At 47.6% G+C, this 27,666-nt stretch overlaps 1 long non-coding RNA gene across 2 annotated transcripts in view; it reads right to left on the bottom strand.

Moving 5' to 3' along the window:
• Positions 1–27,666, bottom strand: part of LOC125752880 (uncharacterized) — a 40,088-nt gene that overhangs the window by 7,530 nt on the left and 4,892 nt on the right. The window contains exon 3 of one of the 2 annotated variants that reach the window (XR_007403433.1): positions 12,277–13,255. The exons of the other annotated variant lie outside the window; for it this stretch is intronic. This is a non-coding gene — a long non-coding RNA (uncharacterized LOC125752880). Of the gene's footprint in view, positions 1–12,276; positions 13,256–27,666 lie in introns of those variants that run through there. 2 annotated transcript variants of the gene reach the window in all.

Genomic DNA, 27,666 nt, shown 5'->3' with positions numbered 1-27,666 from the left:
GTGGGTGGGGGGAGGGGGGGAGGGGAGGGGGGAGGGGGAGGGGCGGCGGCGCGGCCCGGGGAGCGAGGGCCCGAGCTCGGGGTCCCCGCCCGGGGGCGGCGCGGCTGGCGGCGCAGGGTCGGGGTGGGCGCCGCGCATCGCTGCTCTGGTCCGTCCTCATCACGTTTTCGAATCACACAGTAAAGTGCGTTCGTCGTGGAAGCGCAGGAAACACTGAACCGTCAAATGAAAATAAAAAGCTTTACAAGGTTGCCTGGAATCTCAGGGCCTAACGCTGGGGGGTATTTCCTTTCTGGTGGGTCTTTTCTTCCTCCCTCTCTTCCTTCCTTCCTACCTTCCTTCGTTTCTCTCTTTCTTTCTTTTTTAAGAACTTATTAGTTATTTTAGCGAGAGGGAGTATGGGTGGGGGGAGTGCAGAGAGGGCACCTCCCGGCGGCTCACAGGGAGCCCCGAGGGGAAGCAGGGCTCCTCCCAGGACAGCGATGAACTGAGGGGAAGCCTAGAGTCTGATGCTTAACCTGCTTAAGGGGATGAGCCACCCAGGCGCCCCTCCTTTCTGTCCTTTGTGCTGCTTTCTATAGATCTTAAGACCCTCCTTTCCTGCTTTTTACAAAATGAAAGTCGTAGAGTAGGGCCTATGAAGTGCTCATCTTCTCTTCTTAATTTAACATTATTCATTTTCCCCAACGGATGGATTCTCTTGGGGATAAATGGAAGCTGCCTGGAAGCCCCTTCGTCCCCTCCCTTCCCACCTCCATCCAACTCCCCTCTCTAGAAGTAACCAACATCCTTAGTGTTGGAAGATCTTCTTCCAGACTTTTTGCACTTCTTACATCACACCTTATGTATATCTAGAAATACACAGTTTTATTTTAGAGCTCTCTTTTAGTGACACCAAACTAAGTTGTGTATACGGTTCTGGAACTTGCTTCCTACCCTCCCCCTTCACAGTACATTTTGGAAATCAGTTGGTCTGGACCTACGTCCTTCACTGCTTTATGATATTATACAATTTGAATGCACCTTTATCTATTTCAAGCATTCTCTGTTGTTTCTTGTGTATTTTTTTGGACAGGAACTCCTAGTAACAACCAAAGGGTATTCTTATTTGAATAGGCTGCTCTATGACCCAGTCAGTAATCCTGCTCCTGAGTATCACTGAAGAGAAATAAGAGCACATGTCTGCGCAAAGACGCTGGTACAAGAATGTTTGGGAAGTTTCACTCAAGGGGTGCCTGGATGGCTTAAGGCGTTGGCATCTGTCTTCAGCCGGTCATGATCTCGGGGCTCTGGGACTTGGTGACTCTCTGCTCGGTGGGGCGCTGCTTCTCCCTCTCCCTCTGTGCTCGTCTCTCTCTCTCTCTCTCTCTCTCAAGTAAATAAATAAAATCTTAAAAAAAAAAAGAAGCTTCACTCAAATGGACAAAAATCCAGAAACAACCATGGGGCCATCGACATAGAATGGATAAATATATTGTGATTTCTCCATATAGTAGAGCAATAAGGAGCAACAAAAAAGAATAAAGGGACACCTGAATGGTTCAGTGGCTGAGCATCTGCCTTCAGCTCAGGGCATCTGGGATCCGGGATCAATCCCACATCGGGCTCCCTACAGGGAACCTGCTTCTCCCTCTGCCTGTGTCTCTGCTCTCTCTGTGTCTCTCATAAATAAATAAAATCTTAAAAAAAAAAAAAAGGAATAGAGTGCCAACACAAGTGGATGGATCCTACAGATCTTATATCATATAAAGAAAAACCAAACAAACACACAAAATATTTATATGTTATATGATTTATTTGTTGTTTATTTATTTGAGAAAGAGAGAGCACAAGATGGGGACGGTGGAGGGAGAAGCAGGCTCCACTAAGCAGGAGTCCGGCATGGGACTCAATCCCAGGACCCTGAGATCATTACCTGAGCTGAAGGCAGACACCCAACTGACTGAGCCACCCAGCTGCCCTTGCTGTATGATTTCTATAACAAATGTGCATAATAATTGCAGTGATGGGTGACTGAGAAACAGAGTAAGGAGGCACAGGCGGGCTCAGTGGAGTAATATGAAAATGCAGGGCTCTATATCCCTCAGATTATGCCTTACTGTTCTTGCTACCTGCATGGTAGGCCTCAATTTCAAAAATTAAAAATTAAGGGGCACCAGGGTGGCTCTGTCAGTGAAGCGCTTGCCTTGGGCTCAGGTCGATCTCCGGGGTCCTGGGATCAAGCCCTCATCAGCCTCCTCCTCCTACTAGGAGCCTGCTTCTACCTCTCCATCTGCCTGCTGCTCCCCTGCTTGTGCTCTCTCTCTGTGTCAAATAAATAAATAAAATCTTTAAAAAATAATAAAAGCTTTTGTTTATAAACAATAAAATGTAGTCAGAATAACTTATTTCCTGGTTTAGTCATCAGAAATGCAGATATGATTGTCAGCCAGAGCTTGCGATCAGCATGAGGCACATCCACTCTTTCAACAGATGTTTATTCCAAAGTCCAGACTGCCAAGACCAGGCATTACTTGCCAGCCATGGATAAAAAAGTTGGGCTTCTTGAACTGTAGAGTTTTATTTTAAATAAATCTGGAACTCTTTATGGAAAATGTCAGAAGAGTTCAAGGGCCCATTCGGACTTCAGATCCCGGTCATCTCCGAGGTCTGCGCAAACTAGCCCAGCCTGCCTGGAGAGTGTGCACTGGGGCCTGGACCTGAGCTTGTAGTGGGACCAGAGCACGTGCTGGTCACAAAGCTGGTGACAGCCAGTGGGTACTCCTGGAAGTTGACAGCTTGACTGTCCCTAGCTGGAACTGCACCAGCCTGGACACTGGGACCTCAAATATAGGGAAGAGGTGACTGACCCCCTGCCCCACAGCGCCTGCAAGTAGGTGCCTAGAAATCCAAGTGAGAGCATTGCAGAAGACTCTGTGTCAAGAAGGAAATTTCTTTGGAGGGAGAAGAAGATGGGCAGCTAGCGCCTTGGGTCAGTGGCTTTTATGCTGGGAGGGTCAAGTGAGAATCTACTGGCAGCTCAACCTTTTCCCCAGAAAAAATGCACGCATGTAAACCAAAATAATTTAATTCTTGAACCTCCCAAAGCCATTTACAAACTCCTGACTCACACAAGTTAAGAAAAATAATCTGAAATGTGGCAACAAGGCAAAAGGGTATTTGAATATTATTTCATGGGCTTGTTGTCTAACTGGCCCATCCAAGGATTTGCTTCTTCTCTGGGGAAACGTATTCTGCACAGGCCCCAGACTCTAAGAAGATTCTAGTGTTAACCAGTAGATTTTTGTCCAAAGAAATCCTTTGCATTAGATGCAAGGAAAAAAAAAAGTAGAAAAAAAAAAGTATTCCAGGGCACCTGGGTGGCTCAGTCGGTGAAGTGTCTGCCTTCGGCTCAGGTCATGATCTTGGGGTCCTGGAGAAGAGCTCTGTCGGGCTCCCTGCCGCCTGGGAAGCCTGTCTCCCTCTCCCTCTGCTGCTCCCCCTGCTTGTGCCTGCCCTGTCAGGTAAACAAAATTTTAGAAAAAGAAGAAAGGAAGAGAGTGAGGGAGGAGGGAGGGAGGGAGGGAGGGAGGAGGGAGGAAAGGGAAGGGAAGGGAAGGGAAGGGAAGGGAAGGGAAGGGGAAGGGAAGGGAAGGAAAGAAAGAAGAAAGAAAAGAAAAGAAAGAAAAGAAAAGAAAAGAAAAGAAAAGAAAAGAAAAGAAAAGAAAAAGAAAAGAAAGAAAAGAGACTCAAAGGTATGATTTCATTGCCCTGTAGGATGTTAAGGAGTTTTGTACCTACTTAGGATAAACTTCAGATTTTTTTCCACCTTCCTGTGTAGGGAAAACGCAGCTCTTCCTGCCTGTGTCTGTTTGCTCTGTGACTCATCTACTCACCATCATAGCACTTCACTTGATACTTCTAGTCACCAAACACGGGAGGTTTTTCCCACAGCAATAGGTATTCTCAGACACCTGCAGGGTGTCTAGGAATTCAACTCCATTCTGACATGGTCTACCCAGATAGCGCAGATCCCACAGGCTAGGGCTTGATCCTCACCAAAGGCTCCCTGTGCCCACCACTTCAGAGCAGGTGTTATGTGTGCTCTGGCCAACCCCTGTACGACCTCCTGGAGTCCAAGGAATTTGCTGGAGTGGCTCACAGAACTCAGGGACACACTTACTTAGACTTGCTGGTTTATTAGAGGATATGACAAAGATGCTGATGAACAGCCCAGTGGAGGCACATAGGGCAAGTCTGGAGCTTCTGTCTCCATGGCTTTGGCATGCATCACTCTCCAAGCGTGGGTACATTCACCAGCCTGTGCTATTGGGGTGTCTTGGAGGCTCCCTCATGTAGGCATGAGGGATTGCTAACTCCATTTCCAGCCCCTCTCTGTTTTCTGAAGAATGGGGCTAGGGGGACCAAGAATTTCAAGCTTCTCATACTGACTTGGTCTTTTTGCTGACCAGCCCCAGCCCGGGGTCCCCCCAGAGTCGCCTGGACAGATGGTGCCAGCGCTCTTATTGCTTAGGAGTTTGCAAGGATTTCAGGAGCTCTTGGGCAGGGGCGGGAGTGGGTGGGGGTGGGCAGAGCCCCTATGCATACTTTCTGTTAACTCACAGAGTCGAAATAGTTCCCTAGCCATCATGTTCCAGCTTTCTCCTCTGTCAGAACTTCTGGACTCAGCCTCTAGAATCCTCCTCCTCCCACCATCCTGTTGGGTCCTTCACTGATAAATTTATTTATTTATTTTTTCTTTCCTTCACAGATAAATTTAAATCTTTGACATTTGCTCACTTTGTATTTGAGAGTCCTGTTTTTGACTTACTGAAAATCCTATCCGACACACATTACTGTGCATGAGAGCCGGATGCCTTTCCGAGAGCTGACACTTGGTACAAAGCGTCCCAGAGAATGAAGGATGAGAGAGGAGGGCCTTCAAACATTCCTAGGACTCTGGGGTCTCTTGTTATAAATGGGCTCACTTCTCAGGCACCCAGGGTCAAATCTTAGAGGCAGAGACATTGAGATAGCAGCTTGGACCTCTTTTTTGCCCATAGCATCCTCCTGCGTTCTGCAGCAATGCAACACTAGGGGAGACCTGTTGAAAGAGTTGGGGGCACCCACACCCACGAGCCCCCTGGAGCAGCACAGGGCAGCTGGTAAACCGCGGACCATTTGTACAAGACCTCCAGCTTGTACTGCACCTTCCTACTCATACATGGTGTTATCCTCACATTTCCAATGTATTCCATATTTTCTTTTCCTTTAAAAAGACCTAGGATGACTGCAAATATCAAGGCCTGAGAAAAGCACTGGCTCTGCCGAGTCCAATGACACGTTCCTTTGGTCCTTATCCCAAGAGGAAACACTTGAAGATTCTAGGTTTAAGCCAGAGCAAGCATATCTGCTTTCCATCTCCACAAACCGCTGGGCCTCAGGTCACTGCCCTGCCCCAGTTTCTGCCCCAGGCCTGTCCCCTCCTGTCCCTAGCATGCCCTCCTCATTTATAAAAGGAGGGTCGGGCAGCTGGGTGGCTCAGTGGTTTAACGCAGCCTTCGGCCCAGGGCCTGATCCTGGAATCTCGGGATCAAGTCCCACATCGGGCTCCCTGCATGGAGCCCGCTCCCTCTGCCTGTGTCTCTGCCTCTCTCTCTCTCTTTTGTGTGTGTGTGTCTCCTGAATAAATAAATAAAATCTTTAAAAAATAAAAAATAAAAGGAAGGTCAAATACACCAACTCATCTCGGAGGGGTGGGAGAACTTTTAAGAATCTATTGAGCACCTGCTGTATGCCAGGAACAAGCTAACCAGGGAGACTGCAGAATGTGAGATCCTCAGGGGCCCCTTCATCCTGCATCTTGTCCTTCACCTCCAGCACGAGTCCTCCCGAAGCTCATTAGTGACTGTGACCCACAAGCTCCCTGGACCAGCAGAGGCCAATTGGCAAACCACAGTTGCCTCCTTCTCTAGATCCCATCCTGTTGGCCTGTGCTACATTTCACTATTGCCTCATCTTCCTCTCCCGGGAGCCTTCTCCTCCTGTAACCTGTGAGTCACTCTGGTCCCAGGTTTTCCTCCTCCGCTGGGACCTGTTCTCAGATGCCTTCTCTGGCTCACCTCCATCTGCCTTTCAACCTAGATATGGCTCCAAGCCTCTTGCTTTGGCCCTGCCTCCGTCACCAGCTTTGCTCCTCGAGCCCCACCCGGCCACACTACACCCCATTCTGATCCTCCCAAATCCTCACCAGAGGGCCCTCCCAGGTGAAATGGAGGCTGAGCTACCCACCAGGAAGAAAGGCAAGTTTCAGGGGCCAGTGGAGCAGGGACACACAGAAAATAGGTGTGTGTGTGTGTGTGTGTGTGTGTGTGTGTGTGTGTGTGTGTTATATTTCTTATGTCCAAGAAAGCAGCAAATAACCACCAAGGGGAAAATTAAAACTCTGAAGGATTTTCTTATACTCCATTTTAGTATGTATCTTTTAAATTACATATGAGGAAGTCACCCTAATCCTTTTAGCAAGGAGGGCTTTCAAAAGATCTGAATCTAGGGGCTCCTGAGCTCAATTGTAAGTGGGCAACTCTTGGTTTTAGCCCAGGTAATGATCTCAGGGTCCTGGGATCAGGTTCCACATCAGGCTCTGTGCTGGGGGTGGAGTCTGCTTAAGATTTTCTCTCTCTCTCTCCTCTGGCTCTCACTCCTCTTCTGCTTGTGCATGTGGTCTCTCTCTCTCTCACTCTCTCTCTCAAAAGAAATCTGAATCCAGCCCTGATCTGAACCATATTCATTCATTTCTTCATTCATTCATTCATTCATTCATTCATCAGACAAATATGTACTGAGCACCTCCAATGTGCCAGGATTGTTCTAGATACTGGAACTCCTGCAGTAATAGAGCCTTTAAACCAAGCCCTGTCCTCAGGAGCCCTCATTCTGGTGGGAGAAGCAGACAAGCAGCAAATTCACTCTTTTGTGTGAAAAGAAAGGGCAAAGGAGAAAAAACAAGGAGGGGGACCCAGGGTGCATGACCTAGCATGGGTAAGGCTAGGTTATATTTTCAATGGAGCATAAGTTCCCAAAGGTAGAAACCTTTGTAACCCCACCTAACTCATCTTGGGTCTCAGAAATGTTAGCTGAATGATTGATAGGTGAGTAGATGGGTGGATGGATGGGTAAATGGGTGGATAGATGGGTGGGTAGATGGGTATGAGCTCCCGCATGCCCTTCCCAGTGGGCCCTTCCTTTCCATGTCCTCAACCCATCACAAATTCTTCCTCAAGAATCTTTAAACTTCATTCCTGTCTGTCCTTCTTCGGTGTGCCTAAGGTCACCTTCTGAGTCACAACAACTTTGATGCACCCTGTGGCCTCAGGCAGACCTAGATGCATAATTTGTCAGGTCCAAGGCAAAATGAACATGCAGAGACTCTTGTTTGAAAATGATTAAGCATTTGAGGACGGTGACAGCTGAGCATTAAACCAACCACAGGGCCACTCTGATTGCTGGCTCTTGTAACAGCATGGGTGGACACCCATGAAACTGGGCCTGCTTTTAGGCCTTCCTAAATCTGTACTTAAGGAGCCACCCAGGCTGGCTTACAAGCCTCAATGAAGGGCGCTGAGGCCTGGGCAGCTGTCTGCCTTCAGCTCACATCATGATCCCGGGGTCCTGGGCTGGTCCTGCAATCAAGCCCTGCACCAGGCTCCTTGCTCAGTGAACCCCCCTCTGTTCTGCCTGCCCCGCTGCCTGCTCTCTCGCTCCAAAAAAAAAATAAATCTTTATTATTTAAAAAGATTTTATTTATTTATTATGAGAGACGGGGCGGGTGCAGAACAGGCAGAGGGAGAAGCAGGCTCCAATAGAGCCTGATGTGGGACGATCCCGACTCCGCCGATCATGCCCTGGGCCAAAGGCAGGCACTAAATCGCTGAGCCACCCAGGGATCCCTAAATAAAATATTTAAAAAACAAAAACAGGGGATCCCTCGGTGGCTCAGTGGTTTGGCGCCTGCCTTCGACCCAGGGCGTGATCCTGGAGTCGTGGGATCGAGTCCACCTGGGCTCCTTGCATGGAGCCGCTTCTCCCTCTGCCTGTGTCTCCGCCCTCTCTCTATGTGTCTATCATGAATAAATAAATAAATCTTTAAAAAAGCAAAAACAAAAAAACAAGCCTCGGGAATTCTGTGCTCCTTCCCCTGACTCACTCCACTTCCAGCCTCTGGGCCTGTGGAGATACAGAGATGACCTCCTCTGTCTCGGTGATGAACGCGCCCCACGGGCCCTTAGAGCCCCTTTTCACCATTGCGGGTATAAATAAAGCTGCACTGGCTGTGAGTGGGCCTCTCTGAGCTCTGATTTCTCTCTGTAGATCCCTAGTAGTGAAGCAACTGAGTCAAAGGGCAGGCACCTGTGACATTTTGGTGACATTGGTGTCACTTGCAGAGCCGCCCCAAAAAAGCTTACTGGCATCTATCTATTCCTACCCAGGCATGGGAGTGGAGTCCTGTCTCTAGGGACCATCAGTGCTGTCTGTCTCTATCCGCTCTCTTCATGTTTCTCAGTCCTAAAGGAGAGCGTGTAGATAATGCTATTTATTTTAATTTGCATTTCTCTGAAGTTAGAAGTTAGAGATTTCCCGCCACTGCCGGCTCCCATCTTGCCCACCAGGGATCCCAGGCTGCGACACCCCCCACCCCTCCCCTCCAGATTTCACAGCCTGCCAAAGCAGGTGGGCTGGGCCAGGGCACACCTGCAGAGACCTGCATCCTCTACTCCACAATCATGGCAAGTAGGCTTTCCAGGCTTGTCTCAAATGCTCTTCCCTCTCCTTTCCCTGGAACACAACAGCTGGCGGTCTGCAGGTCCCAGCCCAAGGTCACTTTCTTCCTCACTTAAGTCCCATGGTGCTCCCCTCTGGGATCAGCCCTGCGCTGTGTATGTTCCCAGGGCTCTGTGGCCTTGACCTTACACACCTCCCTGCGCACGTCCCCGTGTCACCTTGCAGGCCGGGTGAGGCAGGGGCAAAGGCAGGACTGCTGTCCATGGGGCCACCAGGTCGCTACAGTCACCTGTGCCCCAGTGACTGGGCTCTTGGGCCACGGTAAGGAAGCCCACGCCCGCCAGCAGTTCCAGCCAGAGCGTAGAGGCCTCATTCTCCTCCTGTGCTCTGCTCCCCGAGACTGCAGCTCCCCAGGGCCGCTTAGCAGCCACTATTAATAAAAAGCCCAGGAACTAGGCCTCTGGGGAGCTCCGGGCCTGTCGAATCCTGTGTTCTCTTTGGGCCAAAAATATCCCAGAGTCGGCCTCAGAAACTAGAGTAATCTTTCTCAAGGTCCGTTTCTGTTTTTGTTCTTTTTTCAATTCTTCCCCAGTTTGAAAGGAACATACTATCGCAGCTGCCTATTGTGGCTATACAGAAACCTCTTTTTAAAAAAATGCATGTACTGTCTTTATTATCACTAAGAAACCCCCCCTTTTTTTACTCTGAAAATATCTTTTTTTTTTTTTCAGATTTTCTTTATTTATTCATTAGAGACACAGAGAGAGATAGAGAGACAGAAACACAGGCAGAGGGAGAAGCAGGCTCCATGCAGGGAGCCCGACGTGGGACTCGATCCCGGGTCTCAGGATCACACCCTGGGCTGCAGGCGGCACTAAACGGCTGAGCCACCCGGGCTGCCTGAAAATATCTTTTTATGAAAAAATTCAAGCATATAAAAGTTAATGAAATCAATAAACTCCTGGATAACCAAGCAAAACAGTTTCAACAATTATCAAGTGAGGGCCAAGCTTGTTTTTGTCTACCCCTGCCACTGCCTCTGGATTTCTTTAAAGCAAATCCAGAAATCCTACTGTTCTGTCTACCTGTTCTTGAGTACAGATTTCTGAAAGACAAAAGTTTTTTTGTAAAAACATATTCCCCTGTGGGACACCTGGATGGCTCAGTGGTTGGGCGCCACCCTTCGGTTCAGGTCCTGATCCCATGATCCAGGATCCAGTCCCACATCGGGCTCCCTGCAGGGAGCCTGCTTCTCCCTCTGCCTGTGTCTCTGCCTCTATGTCTCTCATGAATAAATAAATAAATTTAAAAAAATAATAATAATAAATAAAAACACATCCCCCTAACACACACACACACACACACACACACACACACACACAAAACATACCAAGAATACCATTGGCCAACCTAAAATAGCACAACAATTGTAATACAAAACTTGTAAGGCCTGGAGCAGCCTGGGTGGCTCAGTGGTTTAGCGCTGCCTTCAGCCCAGGGCCTGATCCTGGAGACCTGGGATCAAGTCCCATGTCAGGCTCCCTGCATGGAGCCTGCTTCTCTCTCTGCCTCTCTCTGTGTGTCTCTCATGAATAAATAAATAAAATCTTTTAAAAAAAAAAGCTTGTAGGCCCTCTTGGGCTGCCAAGAGCACGGCTGAGTCCTACTCTCCTGCCAGCCATATTCATTGCTGGCAGCTCCCAGCCGGTTCTGATCCCAAAACATGTGGGATTTTCTAGAATTTAGCTCTCACTTCCCATAGGAAACAATTTTGTAATCCCGGAGTTCTGTGCTTCTCTCTCCTCTCCAGTGCTTTGAAACCCTCTGAACTTGAACCTTGAGCTGCTGTCAGTAGTGGGCAAATAACAGCAGTCCCACGTCAGGTGGCAATAATATTTGCTCAGCCAGCATCGCTGGAGTTTGGTAAGGACAAAATGAGGTAAAGCATGCAGGTGCAAGCAAACTGTTTCAGACACAGCTCGACCATGTGCTAGTGACAGGAACTCCTAGTAACAACCAAAGGGTATTCTTATTTGAATAGGCTTGCCCTATGACCCAGTCAGTAATCCTGCTCCTGAGTATCACTGAAGAGAAATAAGAGCACATGTCTGCGCAAAGACGTCTGGTACAAGAATGTTTGCAGAAGTTTCACTCAAGGGGTGCCTGGATGGCTTAAGCGGTTGGGCATCTGTCTTCAGCTCAGGTCATGATCTCGGGGCTCTGGGACTTGGTGACTCTCTGCTCGGTGGGGCGTCTGCTTCTCCCTCTCCCTCTGTGCTCGTTCTCTCTCTCTCTCTCTCTCTCTCTCTCTCTCTCTCTCAAGTAAATAAATAAAATCTTAAAAAAAAAAAAGAAGCTTCACTCAAATGGACAAAAATCCAGAAACAACCCATGGGGCCATCGACATAGAATGGATAAATATATTGTGATTTCTCCATATAGTAGAGCAATAAGGAGCAACAAAAAAAGAATAAAGGGACACCTGAATGGTTCAGTGGCTGAGCATCTGCCTTCAGCTCAGGGCATCTGGGATCCGGGATCAAATCCCACATCGGGCTCCCTACAGGGAACCTGCTTCTCCCTCTGCCTGTGTCTCTGCCTCTCTCTGTGTCTCTCATAAATAAATAAAATCTTAAAAAAAAAAAAAAAAGGAATAGAGTGCTAACACACAAGTGGATGGATCCTACAGATCTTATATCATATAAAAGAAAACCAAACAAACACACAAAATATTTATATGTTATATGATTTATTTGTTGTTTATTTATTTGGTAGAAAGAGAGAGCACAAGTATGGGGACGGTGCAGGGAGAAGCAGGCTCCACTAAGCAGGGAGTCCGGCATGGGACTCAATCCCAGGACCCTGAGATCATTACCTGAGCTGAAGGCAGACACCCAACTGACTGAGCCACCCAGCTGCCCTTGCTGTATGATTTCTATAACAAATGTGCATAATAATTGCAGTGATGGGTGACTGAGAAACAGAGTAAGGAGGCCACAGGCGGGCTCAGTGGAGTAATATGAAAATGCAGGGCTCTATATCCCTCAGATTATGCGCTTACTGTTCTTGCTACCTGCATGGTAGGCCTCAATTTCAAAAATTAAAAATTAAGGGGCACCAGGGTGGCTCTGTCAGTGAAGCGTCTGCCTTGGGCTCAGGTCATGATCTCCGGGGTCCTGGGATCAAGCCCCTCATCAGCCTCCCTCCTCCTACTAGGAGCCTGCTTCTACCTCTCCATCTGCCTGCTGCTCCCCCTGCTTGTGCTCTCTCTCTGTGTCAAATAAATAAATAAAATCTTTAAAAAAATAATAAAAGCTTTTGTTTATAAACAATAAAATGTAGTCAATGAATAACTTATTTCCTGGTTTAGTCATCAGAAATGCAGATATGATTGTCAGCCAGAGCTTGCGATCAGCATGAGGCACATCCACTCTTTCAACAGATGTTTATTCCAAAGTCCAGACTGCCAAGACCCGATGCATTACTTGCCAGCCATGGATAAAAAAGTTGGGCTTCTTGAACTGTAGAGTTTTATTTTAAATAAATCTGGGAACTCTTTATGGAAAATGTCAGAAGAGTTCAAGGGCCACCATTCGGACTTCAGATCCCGGTCATCTCCGAGGTCTGCGCAAACTAGCCCAGCCTGCCTGGAGAGTGTGCACTGGGGCCTGGACCTGAGCTTGTAGTGGGACCAGAGCATCGTGCTGGTCACAAAGCTGGTGACAGCTCAGTGGGTACTCCTGGAAGTTGACAGCTTGACTGTCCCTAGCTGGAACTGCACCAGCCTGGACACTGGGACCTCAAATATAGGGAAGAGGTGACTGACCCCCCTGCCCCACAGCGCCTGCAAGTAGGTGCCTAGAAATCCAAGTGAGAGCATTAGCAGAAGACTTCTGTGTCAAGAAGGAAATTCCCCCGCTTTGGAGGGAGAAGAAGATGGGCAGCTAGCGCCTTGGGTCAGTGGCTTTTATGCTGGGAGGGTCACTAGTGAGAATCTACTGGCAGCTACAACCTTTTCCCCAGAAAAAATGCACGCATGTAAACCATGGTAAATAATTTAATTCTTGAACCTCCCAAAGCCATTTACAAACTCCTGACTCACACAGGTTAAGAAAAATAATCTGAAATGTGGCAACAAGGCAAAAGGGTATTTGAATATTATTTCATGGGCTTGTTGTCTAACTGGCCCATCCAAGGATTTGCTTCTTCTCTGGGGAAACGTATCTCGACCAGGCCCCAGACTCTATGAAGATTCTATGTGTTAACCAGTAGATTTTTGTCCAACAGAAATCCTTTGCATTAGATGCAAGGAAAAAAAAAAGTAGAAAAAAAAAAAGTATTCCAGGGCACCTGGGTGGCTCAGTCGGTGAAGTGTCTGCCTTCGGCTCAGGTCATGATCTTGGGGTCCTGAGACAGAGCTCCTTGTCGGGCTCCCTGCTCGCTGGGAAGCCTGCTTCTCCCTCTCCCTCTGCTGCTCCCCCTGCTTGTGCCTGCCCTGTCAGATAAACAAAATTTTAGAAAAAGAAAGAAAGGAAGAGAGTGAGGGAGGGAGGGAGGGAGGGAGGGAGGGAGGGAGGAAAGGGAAGGGAAGGGAAGGGAAGGGAAGGGAAGGGAAGGGAAGGGAAGGGAAGGGAAGGGAAGGAAGGGAAGGAAGGGAAGGGAAAGAAAAAGAAAAAAGAAAAGAAAAGAAAAGAAAAGAAAAGAAAAGAAAAGAAAAGAAAAGAGACTCAAAGGTATGATTTCATTGCCCTGTAGGATGTTAAGGAGTTTTGTACCTACTTAGGATAAACTTCAGATTTTTTTCCACCTTCCTGTGTAGGGAAAACGCAGCTCTTCCTGCCCTGTGTCTGTTTGCTCTGTGACTCATCTACTCACCATCATAGCACTTCACTTCTGATACTTCTAGTCACCAAACACGGGGAGGTTTTTCCCACAGCAATAGGCTATTCTCAGACACCTGCAGGGTGTCTAGGAATTCAACTCCATTCTGACATGGTCTACCCAGATAGCGTCAGATCCCACAGGCTAAGGGCTTGATCCTCACCAAAGGCTCCCCTGTGCCCACCACTTCAGATAGCAGGTTGTTATGTGTGCTCTGGCCAACCCTCTACAGGGGTTCCAAAGACCCCTCCTGGAGTCCAAGGAATTTGCTGGAGTGGCTCACAGAACTCAGGGACACACTTACTTAGACTTGCTGGTTTATTAGAGGATATGACAAAGATGCTGATGAACAGCCCAGTGGAGGCACATAGGGCAAGTCTGGAGCTTCTGTCTCCATGGCTTTGGCATGCATCACTCTCCAAGCGTGGGTACATTCACCAGCCTGTGCTATTGGGGTGTCTTGGAGGCTCCCTCATGTAGGCATGAGGGATTGCTAACTCCATTTCCAGCCCCTCTCTGTTTTCTGAAGAATGGGGCTAGGGGGCAGCCAAGAATTTCAAGCTTCTCATACTGACTTGGTCTTTTTGCTGACCAGCCCCCAGCCCGGGGTCCCCCCAGAGTCGCCTGGACAGATGGTGCCAGCGCTCTTATTGCTTAGGAGTTTGCAAGGATTTCAGGAGCTCTGCGGGGCAGGGGCGGGAGTGGGTGGGGGGGTGGGCAGAGCCCCTATGCATACTTTCTGTTAACTCACAGAGTCGAAATAGTTCCCTAGCCATCATGTTCCAGCTTTCTCCTCTGTCAGAACTTCTGGACTCAGCCTCTAGAATCCTCCTCCTCCCACCATCCTGTTGGGTCCTTCACTGATAAATTTATTTATTTATTTTTTTCTTTCCTTCACAGATAAATTTAAATCTTTGACATTTGCTCACTTTGTATTTGAGAGTCCTGTTTTTGACTTACTGAAAATCCTATCCGACACACATTACTGTGCATGAGAGCCGGATGCCTTTCCGAGAGCTGACACTTGGTACAAAGCGTCTCAGAGAATGAAGGATGAGAGAGGAGGGCCTTCAAACATTCCTAGGACTCTGGGGTCTCTTGTTATAAATGGGCTCACTTCTCAGGCCACCCAGGGTCAAACTTCTTAGAGGCAGAGACATTGAGATAGCAGCTTGGACCTCTTTTTTTGCCCATAGCATCCTCCTGCGTTTCTGCAGCAATGCAACACTAGGGGAGACCTTGCTGGGAAAGAGTTGGGGGCACCCACACCCACGAGCCCCCTGGAGCAGCACAGGGCAGCTGGTAAACCGCGGGACCATTTGTACAAGACCTCCAGCTTGTACTGCACCTTCCTACTCATACATGGTGTTATCCTCACATTTCCAATGTATTCCATATTTTCTTTTCCTTTAAAAAAGACCTAGGATGACTGCAAATATCAAGGCCTGAGAAAAGCACTGGCTCTGCCGAGTCCAATGACACGTTCCTTTGGTCCTTATCCCAAGCAGGAAACACTTGAAGATTCTAGGTTTAAGCCAGAGCAAGCATATCTGCTTTCCATGCTCCACAAACCGTCTGGGCCTCAGGTCACTGCCCTGCCCCAGTTTCTGCCCCAGGCCTGTCCCCTCCTGTCCCTAGCATGCCCTCCTCATTTATAAAAGGAGGGTCGGGCAGCGTGGGTGGCTCAGTGGTTTAACGCAGCCTTCGGCCCAGGGCCTGATCCTGGAATCTCGGGATCAAGTCCCACATCGGGCTCCCTGCATGGAGCCTGCTTCTCCCTCTGCCTGTGTCTCTGCCTCTCTCTCTCTCTCTTTGTGTGTGTGTGTCTCCTGAATAAATAAATAAAATCTTTAAAAAATAAAAAAATAAAAGGAAGGTCAAATACACCAACTCATCTCGGAGGGGTGGGAGAACTTTTAAGAATCTATTGAGCACCTGCTGTATGCCAGGCAACAAGCTAACCAGGGAGTGACTGCAGAATGTGAGATCCTCAGGGGCCCCTTCATCCTGCATCTTGTCCTTCACCTCCAGCACGAGTCCTCCCGAAGCTCATTAGTGACTGTGGTGACCCACAAGCTCCCTGGACCAGCAGAGGCCACTTGGCAAACCACAGTTGCCTCCTTCTCTAGATCCCATCCTGTTGGAAGCCTGTGCTACATTTCACTATTGCCTCATCTTCCTCTCCCGGGAGCCTTCTCCTCCTGTAACCTGTGAGTCACTCTGGTCCCAGGTTTTCCTCCTCCGCTGGGACCTGTTCTCAGATGCCTTCTCTGGCTCACCTCCATCTGCCTTTCAACCTAGATATGGCTCCAAGCCTCTTGCTTTGGCCCTGCCTCCGTCACCAGCTTTGCTCCCCTGTGAGCCCCCACCCGGCCACACTACACCCCATTCTGATCCTCCCAAATCCTCACCAGAGGGGCCCTCCCCAGGTGAAATGATAGGGCTGAGCTACCCACCAGGAAGAAAGGCAAGTTTCAGGGGCCAGTGGAGCAGGGACACACAGAAAATAGGTGTGTGTGTGTGTGTGTGTGTGTGTGTGTGTGTGTGTGTGTGTTATATTTCTTATGTCCAAGAAAGCAGCAAATAACCACCAAGGGGAAAATTAAAACTCTGAAGGATTTTCTTATACTCATTTTAGTATGTATCTTTTAAATTACATATGAGGAAGTCACCCTAATCCTTTTAGCAAGGAGGGCTTTCAAAAGATCTGAATCTAGGGGCTCCTGGGTAGCTCAATTGGTTAAGTGGGCAACTCTTGGTTTTAGCCCAGGTAATGATCTCAGGGTCCTGGGATCAGGTTCCACATCAGGCTCTGTGCTGGGGGTGGAGTCTGCTTAAGATTTTCTCTCTCTCTCTCCCTCTGGCTCTCACTCCTCTTCTGCTTGTGCATGTGGTCTCTCTCTCTCTCTCACTCTCTCTCTCTCTCAAAAGAAATCTGAATCCAGCCCTGATCTGAACCATATTCATTCATTTCTTCATTCATTCATTCATTCATTCATTCATCAGACAAATATGTACTGAGCACCTCCAATGTGCCAGGATTGTTCTAGATACTGGAACTCTGCAGTAATAGAGCCTTTAAACCAAGCCCTGTCCTCAGGAGCCCTCATTCTGGTGGGAGAAGCAGACAAGCAGCAAATTCACTCTTTTGTGTGAAAAGAAAGGGCAAAGGAGAAAAAACAAGGAGGGGGACCCAGGGTGCATGACCTAGCATGGGGTAGGTAAGGCTAGCTTATATTTTCAATGGAGCATAAGTTCCTAAAGGTAGAAACCTTTGTAACCCCACCTAACTCATCTTGGGTCTCAGAAATGTTAGCTGAATGATTGATAGGTGAGTAGATGGGTGGATGGATGGAGGGACAGGTGAGTAGATGGGTGGATGGGTGGGTAAATGGGTGGATAGATGGGTGGGTAGATGGGTATGAGCTCCCTCATGCCCTTCCCAGTGGGCCCTTCCTTTCCGTGTCCTCAACCCATCACAAATTCTTCCTCAAGAATCTTTAAACTTCATTCCTGTCTGTCCTTCTTCGTGGTGTGCCTAAGGTCACCTTCTGAGTCACAACAACTTTGATGCACCCTGTGGCCTCAGGCAGACCTAGATGCATAATTTGTCAGGTCCAAGGCAAAATGAACATGCAGAGACTCTTGTTTGAAAATGATTAAGCATTTGAGGACGGGGATCCCTGGGTGGCGCAGCGGTTTGGCGCCTGCCTTTGGCCCAGGGCGCGATCCTGGAGACCCGGGATCGAATCCCACGTCGGGCTCCCGGTGCATGGAGCCTGCTTCTCCCTCTGCCTGTGTCTCTGTGCCTCTCTCTCTCTCTGTGACTATCATAAATAAATAAAAATTTAAAAAAAAAAGAAAAAAAAAAAAAGCATTTGAGGACGGTGACAGCTGAGCATTAAACCAACCACAGGGCCACTCTGATTGCTGGCTCTTGTAACAGCATGGGTGGCACACCCATGAAACTGGGCCTGCTTTGAAGGCCTTCCTAAATCTGTACTTAAGGAGCCACCCAGGCTGTGCTTACAAGCCTCAATGAAGGGGCGCCTGGGAGGCTCAGGCAGCTGTCTGCCTTCAGCTCACATCATGATCCCGGGGTCCTGGGCTGGTCCTGCAATCAAGCCCTGCACCAGGCTCCTTGCTCAGTTGTGAACCTGTGTCTCCCTCTCTGTCTGCCTGTCGCCCCCGCTGCTGGTGCTCTCTCTTGGGCTCTAAATAAATAAATAAATAAAATCTTTATTATTTTTTAAAAAGATTTTATTTATTTATTCATGAGAGACGGGGGGCGGGGTGCAGAAATACAGGCAGAGGGAGAAGCAGGCTCCATGCAGGGAGCCTGATGTGGGACCCGATCCCGGGACTCCAGCCAGGATCATGCCCTGGGCCAAAGGCAGGCACTAAACTGCTGAGCCACCCAGGGATCCCTAAATAAAATATTTAAAAAACAAAAAAACAGGGGATCCCTCGGTGGCTCAGTGGTTTGGCGCCTGCCTTCGACCCAGGGCGTGATCCTGGAGTCGTGGGATCGAGTCCCACATTGGGCTCCTTGCATGGAGCCTGCTTCTCCCTCTGCCTGTGTCTCCGCCTCTCTCTCTATGTGTCTATCATGAATAAATAAATAAATCTTTAAAAAAAGCAAAAACAAAAAAACAAGCCTCGATGAATTCTGTGCTCCTTCCCTCAAGACTTCACTCCACTTCCAGCCTCTGGACATCTGTTCCTACTGTTCCCTGCTCAGGGTGCCTTCCCCACTCACCGCTTGTCTTTGTGCACAGCCATGAGCTAGACGTTAGGAAGGGAGATGCGGTAAATCAAACCTAGTCCTGACTCCAGAGAAAATGCTCACAGGGCACCTGAGTTCTGGCTTAGCTGCAGCCCTGCCCACTGCGTGGCCCAGAGCTGGTACACTTTCCTCTGTTGCAAAACGGGCAGCAGCCAGGCCAATGCTGCATCCACCTGGGGTTCTGCTCATAACCCTCCCCCATTTAAAAAAAATCTACGCTATAAGGCCACCTGGGTGGCTCAGATGGTTAAGCATCCGACTCTTGATTTTGGCTCAGGGTGTGATCTCAGGGTGCTGAGATCAAGCCCCACGTCAGGCTCCATGTAGAGTGCGGAGGAGACTGCTTAGGACTCTCTCTCTCTTTCCCTCTGCCCCTCCCTGCCCTTGCGAGTGCTCCCCCCCAAAAGAAACCTAAGATATGACTCACGTGCTATAACATTCATCCTTTTAAAGTATACAATTCAGTGGTTTTTAATATATACAAGAGGTTGCGCAACCACCACCATGATGCAATTCCAGAACATTTCCCACAAATCCCCTCCTAAAAGAAACCCCATTCCCAGTAGCAGTGCTCCTCTCATACCTGCTGCCTCCCTGGCAAGCACTACTTTACTTTCTACCTCTACAGCTTTGCCTACTCTGGATGTTTCATATGAATGAAATCCAGCACTATGTGATCTTGGTGTCAGGCTCCTTTCGTGTTTTCATGATTCATCTTTGTCTTTGCAGGTATCAGGACTTCTTTCCCTTTTGTGGCTGGATATTCCATTGTGTGTCAAAGGGACATTTTGGCGGATGCCTAGAGCACCCACACATCAGCTTCCAATGCCTGGAGGTTGCAGGAGCCCAGCTCCCGCTCTGAACTTGACCCTGAAATACAGCCCGGTCTTCTTTTCCTTTATGGAAAAATTTCACTTCTCCTTCAAAGTCAGATACCACCTGCTCCAAGATTTCCCTCCCCAGATTTCTCCCAGAGACTGATGAACCCCTTCTTCCGGGTCTTCCAATAGGTCTGGGATGCAGGACACTCCACCTTCCCTAAGGTCCGCGACCCTGATCCGGAACAGCCCCCGGGTCCCCTGCCGGGCGGGCCAACCCGCCAAGACTGGTGTGGAATGGGAAAGAGGGAAATTGCCTGGACGCTCATTGGCTGCCAGACGAGCGATTTCCTTGCGATCACTCGCTTTGGACGGCAGGGGAGGGGGAAGTTCGGCGGGGGGCGGGGACGCGGAAACGACGGCGCGGAGGGGGACCCACCGACGCAGCAGCCCGCCTGGGTGCCGGGGGTCCTGGGGGCAGGGGAGGGCGCCCACGCCCCCCACCCATCCCCCCCGGGGCCCACCCACAGCTCCATTTGCGTCCCAGGGTCGCGCTGGGCAGCTGGTTAGCGCTTCGAGTGTGTGGGTGGGGGGAGGGGGGGAGGGGAGGGGAGGGGGAGGGGCGGCGGCGCGGCCCGGGGAGCGAGGGCCCGAGCTCGGGGTCCCCGCCCGGGGGCGGCGCGGCTGGCGGCGCAGGGTCGGGGTGGGCGCCGCGCAGCTCGCTGCTCTGGTCCGTCCTCATCACGTTTTCGAATCACACAGTAAAGTGCGTTCGTCGTGGAAGCGCAGGAAACACTGAACCGTCAAATGAAAATAAAAAGCTTCACAAGGTTGCCTGGAATCTCAGGGCCTAACGCTGGGGGGTATTTCCTTTCTGGTGGGTCTTTTCTTCCTCCCTCTCTTCCTTCCTTCCTACCTTCCTTCGTTTCTCTCTTTCTTTCTTTTTTAAGAACTTATTAGTTATTTTAGCGAGAGGGAGTATGGGTGGGGGGAGTGCAGAGAGGGCACCTCCCGGCGGCTCACAGGGAGCCCCGAGGGGAAGCAGGGCTCCTCCCAGGACAGCGATGAACTGAGGGGAAGCCTAGAGTCTGATGCTTAACCTGCTTAAGGGGATGAGCCACCCAGGCGCCCCTCCTTTCTGTCCTTTGTGCTGCTTTCTATAGATCTTAAGACCCTCCTTTCCTGCTTTTTACAAAATGAAAGTCGTAGAGTAGGGCCTATGAAGTGCTCATCTTCTCTTCTTAATTTAACATTATTCATTTTCCCCAACGGATGGATTCTCTTGGGGATAAATGGAAGCTGCCTGGAAGCCCCTTCGTCCCCTCCCTTCCCACCTCCATCCAACTCCCCTCTCTAGAAGTAACCAACATCCTTAGTGTTGGAAGATCTTCTTCCAGACTTTTTGCACTTCTTACATCACACCTTATGTATATCTAGAAATACACAGTTTTATTTTAGAGCTCTCTTTTAGTGACACCAAACTAAGTTGTGTATACGGTTCTGGAACTTGCTTCCTACCCTCCCCCTTCACAGTACATTTTGGAAATCAGTTGGTCTGGACCTACGTCCTTCACTGCTTTATGATATTATACAATTTGAATGCACCTTTATCTATTTCAAGCATTCTCTGTTGTTTCTTGTGTATTTTTTTTAAGATTTTATTTATTTATTCATGAGAGACACAGAGAGAGAGAGAGAGGAAGAGACATAAGCAGAGGGAGAAGCAGGCTCCTTGTGGGAACTCCGATGCAGGACTCGGTCCCAGAACCCCAGGATCACGCGCTGAGTCAAAAACAGACAATCAACTGCTGAGCCACTCAGGCGTCCCTGTTGTTTCTCGCTTTTAGTTGGTTTCCAATCTCACTCTCTTCAACCATTCATCCCAAATGCGTTTCTTAAGCACCTGCTGTGTGCCTCACCTTTCTCAGGCTGGGGACATACAACAGATGAACAAAATAGAACAAAATAATGCCACCCTCTTGGGGCTCACTGTCTAGAAGCACTGCATGTGGGTGAGGAGGGGATATTTTATTTTATTTTATTATTTTTTTAAAAATTTTTTTAAATTTATTTATTTACGATAGTCACACTCAGGGCAGCCCCAGTGGCGCAGCAGTTTAGTGCTGCCTGCAGCCCAGGGCGTGATCCTGGGGACCTGGGATCGAGTCCCACATCAGGCTCCTGCATGGAGCCTGCTTCTCTCTCCTCCTGTGTCTCTGCCTCTCTCTCTATGTCTATCATAAATAAATAAATCTTTAAAAAAAAAAAAAAAAAACGATAGTCACACTCAGACAGAGAGAGAGAGAGAGAGAGGCAGAGACACAGGCAGAGAGAGAAGCAGGCTCCATGCACCGGGAGCCTGACGTGGGATTCGATCCCGGATCTCCAGGATCGCGGCCTGAGCCAAAGGCAGGCACCAAACCACTGCGCCACCCAGGGATCCCGATATTTTATTTTTTGAGTGGGAAATATGCTCTGATCACTAATGTGGTTTGAATATCAAATCAATATTTTTAAAAAGATCTAGGGAAAGTGGTATCTGCCCCATCTGACACACAGGTAATCAGTCTTAGGTTTCTTGTATTATCCTTCCAATATTTCCTTATAAAAATACAAGGGGGAAAAAAACAAGCAAAATGAGTCATGTATGCTACTTATCATCAGGGAAATGCGAATCAAAACTACAATGAGGGGGGATCCCTGGGTGGCGCAGCGGTTTGGCGCCTGCCTTTGGCCCAAGGCGCGATCCTGGAGACCCGGGATCGAATCCCACGTCGGGCTCCCTGTGCATGGAGCCTGCTTCTCCCTCGGCCTCTGTCTCTGCCTCTCTCTCTCTCTCTGCCTCTCTCTCTCTCTCTCTCTGTATGACTATCATAAATAAATAAAAAAATTAAAAAAAAAAACAAAACAAAAAAAAAACAAAACTACAATGAGATATTGCCTCACACCTGTCAGAATGGCTAAAATCAACAACACAAGAAACAACAGGTGTTGGCAAGGATACAGATACAAGGATACAGTGTTGTACACTGTTGGTGGGAGTGCAAACTGGTACAGCCACTCTGGAAAACAGAATGGAGTTTCCTCAAAAAGTTAAAAATAAAACTATAATTTAGCAATGGCAGTACTGGGTATTTACCCAAAGGGTACAAAAATACAGAATTCAAAGGGGTACATGCACCCCAGTATTTATAACAGCATTGTCTATAATAGCCAAATTATGGCAACAGCCCAAGTGCCCCTTGACTGATGAATGGATAAAGAAGATATGGTGAATATAGACAATAAAGTATTATCAGCCATCAAAAAAGAATGAGATCTTGCCATTTGCAATGATGTGGCTAGAACTAGAGGGTGTTATGCTAAGCAAAATCAGTCAGAGGGTGACAAATACTATATGATTTCATTCCTATGTGGAATTTGAGAAACAAAACAAATGAGCAAAGGGGAAAAGAGAGACAGAGAGGCAAACCAAGAAACAGACTCTGAACTGTAGAGAACACACTGATTACACTGGTTACAGAGGGGAGGTAGGTGGTGGGGGGGGTGGGGAAATAGGTGATGGGGATGAAGGAGGGTACTTCTGATGAGCACCAGGTGATGTATGGATGTGGTGAATCACTATACTGTATACATGAAATTAATATTACAATGTATGTTTACTCCCTAGAGTTTAAATTAAAACTTTAAAAAATCATGAACAGCAACCAAAAAATGAGAGTGTATATATATATATATATATATATATTTCCCTTCTTTCTCGTGTAAAAGGAAACTTGCTATGGTTTACTATAGCCCTCTCCTTTTAAAAGATGTGTTGGGGGCAGCCCCGGGTGGCTCAGTGGTTTAGTGCTGCCTTCAGCCCAGGGTGTGATCCTGGAGACCAGGGATCCAGTCCCGCATTGGGCTCCCTGCATGGAGACTGCTTCTCCCTCTGTCTGTGTCTCTGCCTCTGTGTGTGTGTGTGTGTGTGTCTCATGAATAAATAAATAAAATCTTAAAAAAAATCTTTTAAAAAGATTTTTTAAAAAAGATGTCTTGGTGTTATTTTCCTGTAATTGCATAGAGAGGGAGTATGGTGGGGGGGTCATTTAACTTTATATATTGTTTGAAGGTACGCAGTGTTCCATCGTATAGTTTATTTTACCATGATTTATTTGTGTCCTGTGACATTTTGCATTTCCTGTCTTTTGCTTTATAAACTGCAATGAAGTTGCTGCAATGGTTAACTGCACAAAAGTCAGTTCTTCCACCTGCAAGTTTTACTGTAGGTTAATTTACTTAATCCACTGAATCAAATGTTAATCTCCTCTAGAAGCAGACTCATATGCACACCCAGAATCATGTGGGACCAGATATCGGCTCCCCCCCGACCTTGGCCTAGTCAGGTTGACAAATAAAATTAATCCTTACACCCTCCTTGGAGTTGTCTTGGTTTGCCCTCCCCCCTGCTTGGGATGAGTTCTCCAGTCCCAGAAGTGAAAAATACTGTCTTAGTGCATTTAAATTTGTATTTTTTTTTTCATTATGAGTAAGGCTGAGAATCTTTTTGCAAACTTGGGGAATATTTGTATTTCTTCTCAGTGTACTGCTCATACATTTTGCCTATTTTTCTACTAGGTTGTTGGCCTTTTCATAGATTGTGCTGAAAAAATAACTTTTTAACTGGTATGTCTTTTTATAATGAGCATTATCAAAATAAAGTTCTATATGATACAACTCGTTCATTTAAAGTATATATTTCAAGGGGTGCCTGGATTGTTCTGTTGGTTAAGCATCTGACTCTTGGTTTTGGCTCTGGTCATGATCTCAGGGTCATTAGATTGAACCCTACATCGGGCTCTGCACAGGGTGTGAAGCCTGCTTAAGGTTCTCTCTCTCGGATCCCTGGGTGGCGCAGCGGTTTAGCACCTGCCTTTGGCCCAGGGCACGATCCTGGAGGCCGGGGATCGAATCCCACGTCGGGCTCCCTGCGTGGAGCCTGCTTCTCCCTCTGCCTATGTCTCTGCCTCTCTCTCTCTCTCTCTCTCTCTGTGACTATCATGAATAAATAAATAAAATCTTTAAAAAAAAAAAAAAGATTCTCTCTCCCTCCCTCCTCCCCAAAACAAAAAGTTCAACCATGTTGTAATATGTCAGTTCTAATTTCCTTTTTCATGACTGAATAATGTCCCATTGTATGGATAGATCATGTTTTGTTTATCCACTCATCTATGAGAAACATTTGGCTTCGTTCCTCTTTTTGGCTAAGCATCATTTTACATTCCCAACAGTGGTGCGCGAGGGTTCCCCTTTCTCCACATCCTCACAAACACTTGTTATTACCGATAGCTTTGATTATAGCCATTGTTAAAAAAAAAAAACACAACAGGCCCCATGGTACCCCCAGATGGCAGTCAGTTGAGTGTCTAACTCTTGGTTTTAGCTCAGATCATGTTCTCAGGGTCATGAGATTGAGCCCTGCTTTGGGCTCCAAGCTCAGTGAGGAGTCTGCTAAAGTTTCTCTCTCCTCCCTCTGCCCTCCTCTCTCTCTCTCTCTCTCTCTCTCTCAAATGAATAAATACATTTAAAAAGAAAACAAAAAAAAACAAAGCTGTGACAGGCCCCCAAATGGAGTCATCTGTGCTGAACCCCACATCAGTAAACAAAGACTTAACTCCTAACTGCAGTTTCAGCCTCTCCCAGAAATGGAAATTTATTTTTTTTTTAAAGACTGTATTTATTTATTTACAAGAGACACACACAGAGAGAGGCAGAGACATAGGCAGAGGTCTCCCTGCATATGCAGCAGGCTCCATGCAGGGAGCCCAATGTGGGACTTGAACCTGGAAATCCAGGATCATACCCTGAGCCAAAGGCAGGCGGTGAATCGCTGAGCCACACAGGCATCCCTAAAAATGGAATTTTAAACAGTCTAGAATTTCCTAATCAATACTAGGGAGGTCGTCTGCTTGATAGGCCCCTGCCTTCCACCAAGGGAAGGTAACCTTGCCTGAAGAATCCACTCTTGCTAGAAACTTTTTTCTGCCCCTTTCTGGCCGTAAAAGCCTTCGATTTTGTACAACTTCTTGGAGCTCCTTTCTATTTACTAGGTGGGATGCTGCCCAATTCATGAATCATTAAAACCAATTAGATCTTCAAATTTACTCAGTTGAATTTTGCTTTTTAACACCTTATTAGTGGGGATGAAGGAGTATCTCACTATGGCTTTGATTTGCATATCTCTGATGGCTAATCAGTTTATCTTTCAACTCTGATTTTTTTAATGAAGATTTGTTTTCTATAGTTAAATCAATTTCCATTGATTTCTGACTATTGACTCATGGAGAAATTTATCCCCACTCTAGGATTTCTTAAAAAATATTTTACTTGTTTATTCATGAGACACACACAGAGAGAGGAAGAGACATAGGCAGGGGGAGAAGCAGGCTCCTCGCAGGGAGCTACCCATGCGTCCTCCCACTCTAGGATTATTCGAAGAAATTTTCCTATATTCTCTTCCAGCACTTGTATGCTTTCAGATTTTACATTTAAAACTTGGATCCAGGGGATCCCTGAATGGCTCAGTGGTTTAGTGCCTGCCTTTGGCCCACGGTGTGATCCTGGAGTCCTGGAATCAAGTCTCACATTGGGCTCCTGGCATGGAGCCTGCTTCTCCCTCTGCTTGTGTCTCTGCCTCTCTCTCTCTCTCTCTCTCTCTGTGTGTGTATGTGTGTCTATCATGAATAAATAAATAAAATCTTTAAAAAAAATTAAAAAGGGCAGCCCGGGTGGCTCAGTGGTTTAGTGCCACCTTCAGCCCAGGGCATGATCCTGGACACCCAGGATGGAGTCCCACGTCTGGTGCTCCCTGCATGGAGCCTGCTTCTCCCTCTGCCTGTGTCTCTGCCTCTCTCTCTCTCTCTCTCTCTCTGTGTTCTCATGAATAAATAAATAAAATCTTTTAAAAAATTATTAAAAAAAAAACAAACTTGGATCCATTTGGACCTTATTCTGGTAAATGATGTGAAATACACATCAGCTTCTTTCCTTTTCCAGAAGCATGCTGTGTCCCAGCACCGCTGTGGGGAGGGACTTGCAGCAGCAAGCCCAGTGTGAGGAGAGGACATTTGCACAGGAACCTGAACATATGGAGAAAGGACCCACACTCCAGCCTCGCAGGTGAAGAGCAGCAGACAGAGCGCTCTGAAGCGTGGCAGGCTCTAAGAACAGCAAGACCAGAGTGGCTGCAGGTGGTAGGCTGCCAGGTCACAGAGGGCCTTGCAAGCAACTGTGAAGTGGGATTTTTCTTTTGGGTATAATGGCACTGGACTGCTGTGTGTAAGATCATTCCAGCTGTGTCCTTGGTAAGATAACACCAAGAAGGGAAATTTTCTAGGTTAAGACACTTTCACATTTTTCAGCAAACCACCAAATTGTTCTCCCAAAAGTCTGAGCTAAATTATTCCCCTCCACCTTCATTTTATTTTGATAACATGTGCCATTTAATTGAATATTTTTGAAACATTGTTTGGTTGAATGCTCGGTTCTTTTTTATGGTTCTTTTATTTTTTAATTTTTATGTTTTTAAAAAAGATTTTATTTTATTTATTTATTTGACACAGAGAGGAGAGAGAACAACCAGGGGGAGCGGCAGGCAGAGGAAGAAGTAGGCTCTCTGTGAAATAGGGAGCCTGACGAGGGGTTTGATTCCAGGACCCAGGATTGTGACCTGAGCTGAAGGCAGATGCTTCACCGACTGAGCCACCCAGGTGCCCCTTTCAGGGTTCTTTTAAAAAACATCTTATAAAGAAATAAATAAATAAATAAATAAATAAATAAACAAACATCTTTGTTGGGGCATAACTGATGTACAATAAGCCACACAAGTTAGAGTGTACAATTCAGTAAGTCTTGACATACATGTACCCCTGGGAAACTGTGACCACAATCGACAGTGAACATATCCATCACCTCCAAAAGTACCTCTTATTCTTGGTGGTCCCCACCCCAGAGACAGAGCAGGAGCTGGACATGGGTCCCCTTACCCTGACCGCAAAATCTTCGGCTGCCTCCGTAAGGAGAAGAAAAAGCTAAGGCTCTATGCTTCTTGTATAGCTTATCTTGCAGGAATTCAGAGGGAAGGAGGATGCAAGCTGAGAGGGAGATGCTCACAACAAAGACTGGCAAAGAGTGGACCAAACTAGTCTGCACCAAGATGGACCCCAGTGGTGACCCTTCCCCAACTTTTCCTGTCATAATACTAAAAATCAGGGATCCCTGGGTGGCGCAGCGGTTTGGCGCCTGCCTTTGGCCCAGGGCGCGATCCTGGAGACCCGGGATCGAATCCCACGTCGGGCTCCTGATGCATGGAGAGTGCTTCTCCCTCTGCCTGTGTCTCTGCCTGTGTCTCTGCCTCTCTCTCTCTCTCTGTATGACTAT

This window comes from Canis lupus, chromosome 18 (genome assembly GCF_003254725.2).
Source record: "Canis lupus dingo isolate Sandy chromosome 18, ASM325472v2, whole genome shotgun sequence".
In the NCBI taxonomy this organism is placed as follows: Eukaryota; Metazoa; Chordata; class Mammalia; order Carnivora; family Canidae; genus Canis; species Canis lupus.
The sequence above is the reverse complement of the archived record's forward strand: the minus strand, read 5'-3'. Positions and strand labels throughout refer to the sequence as shown.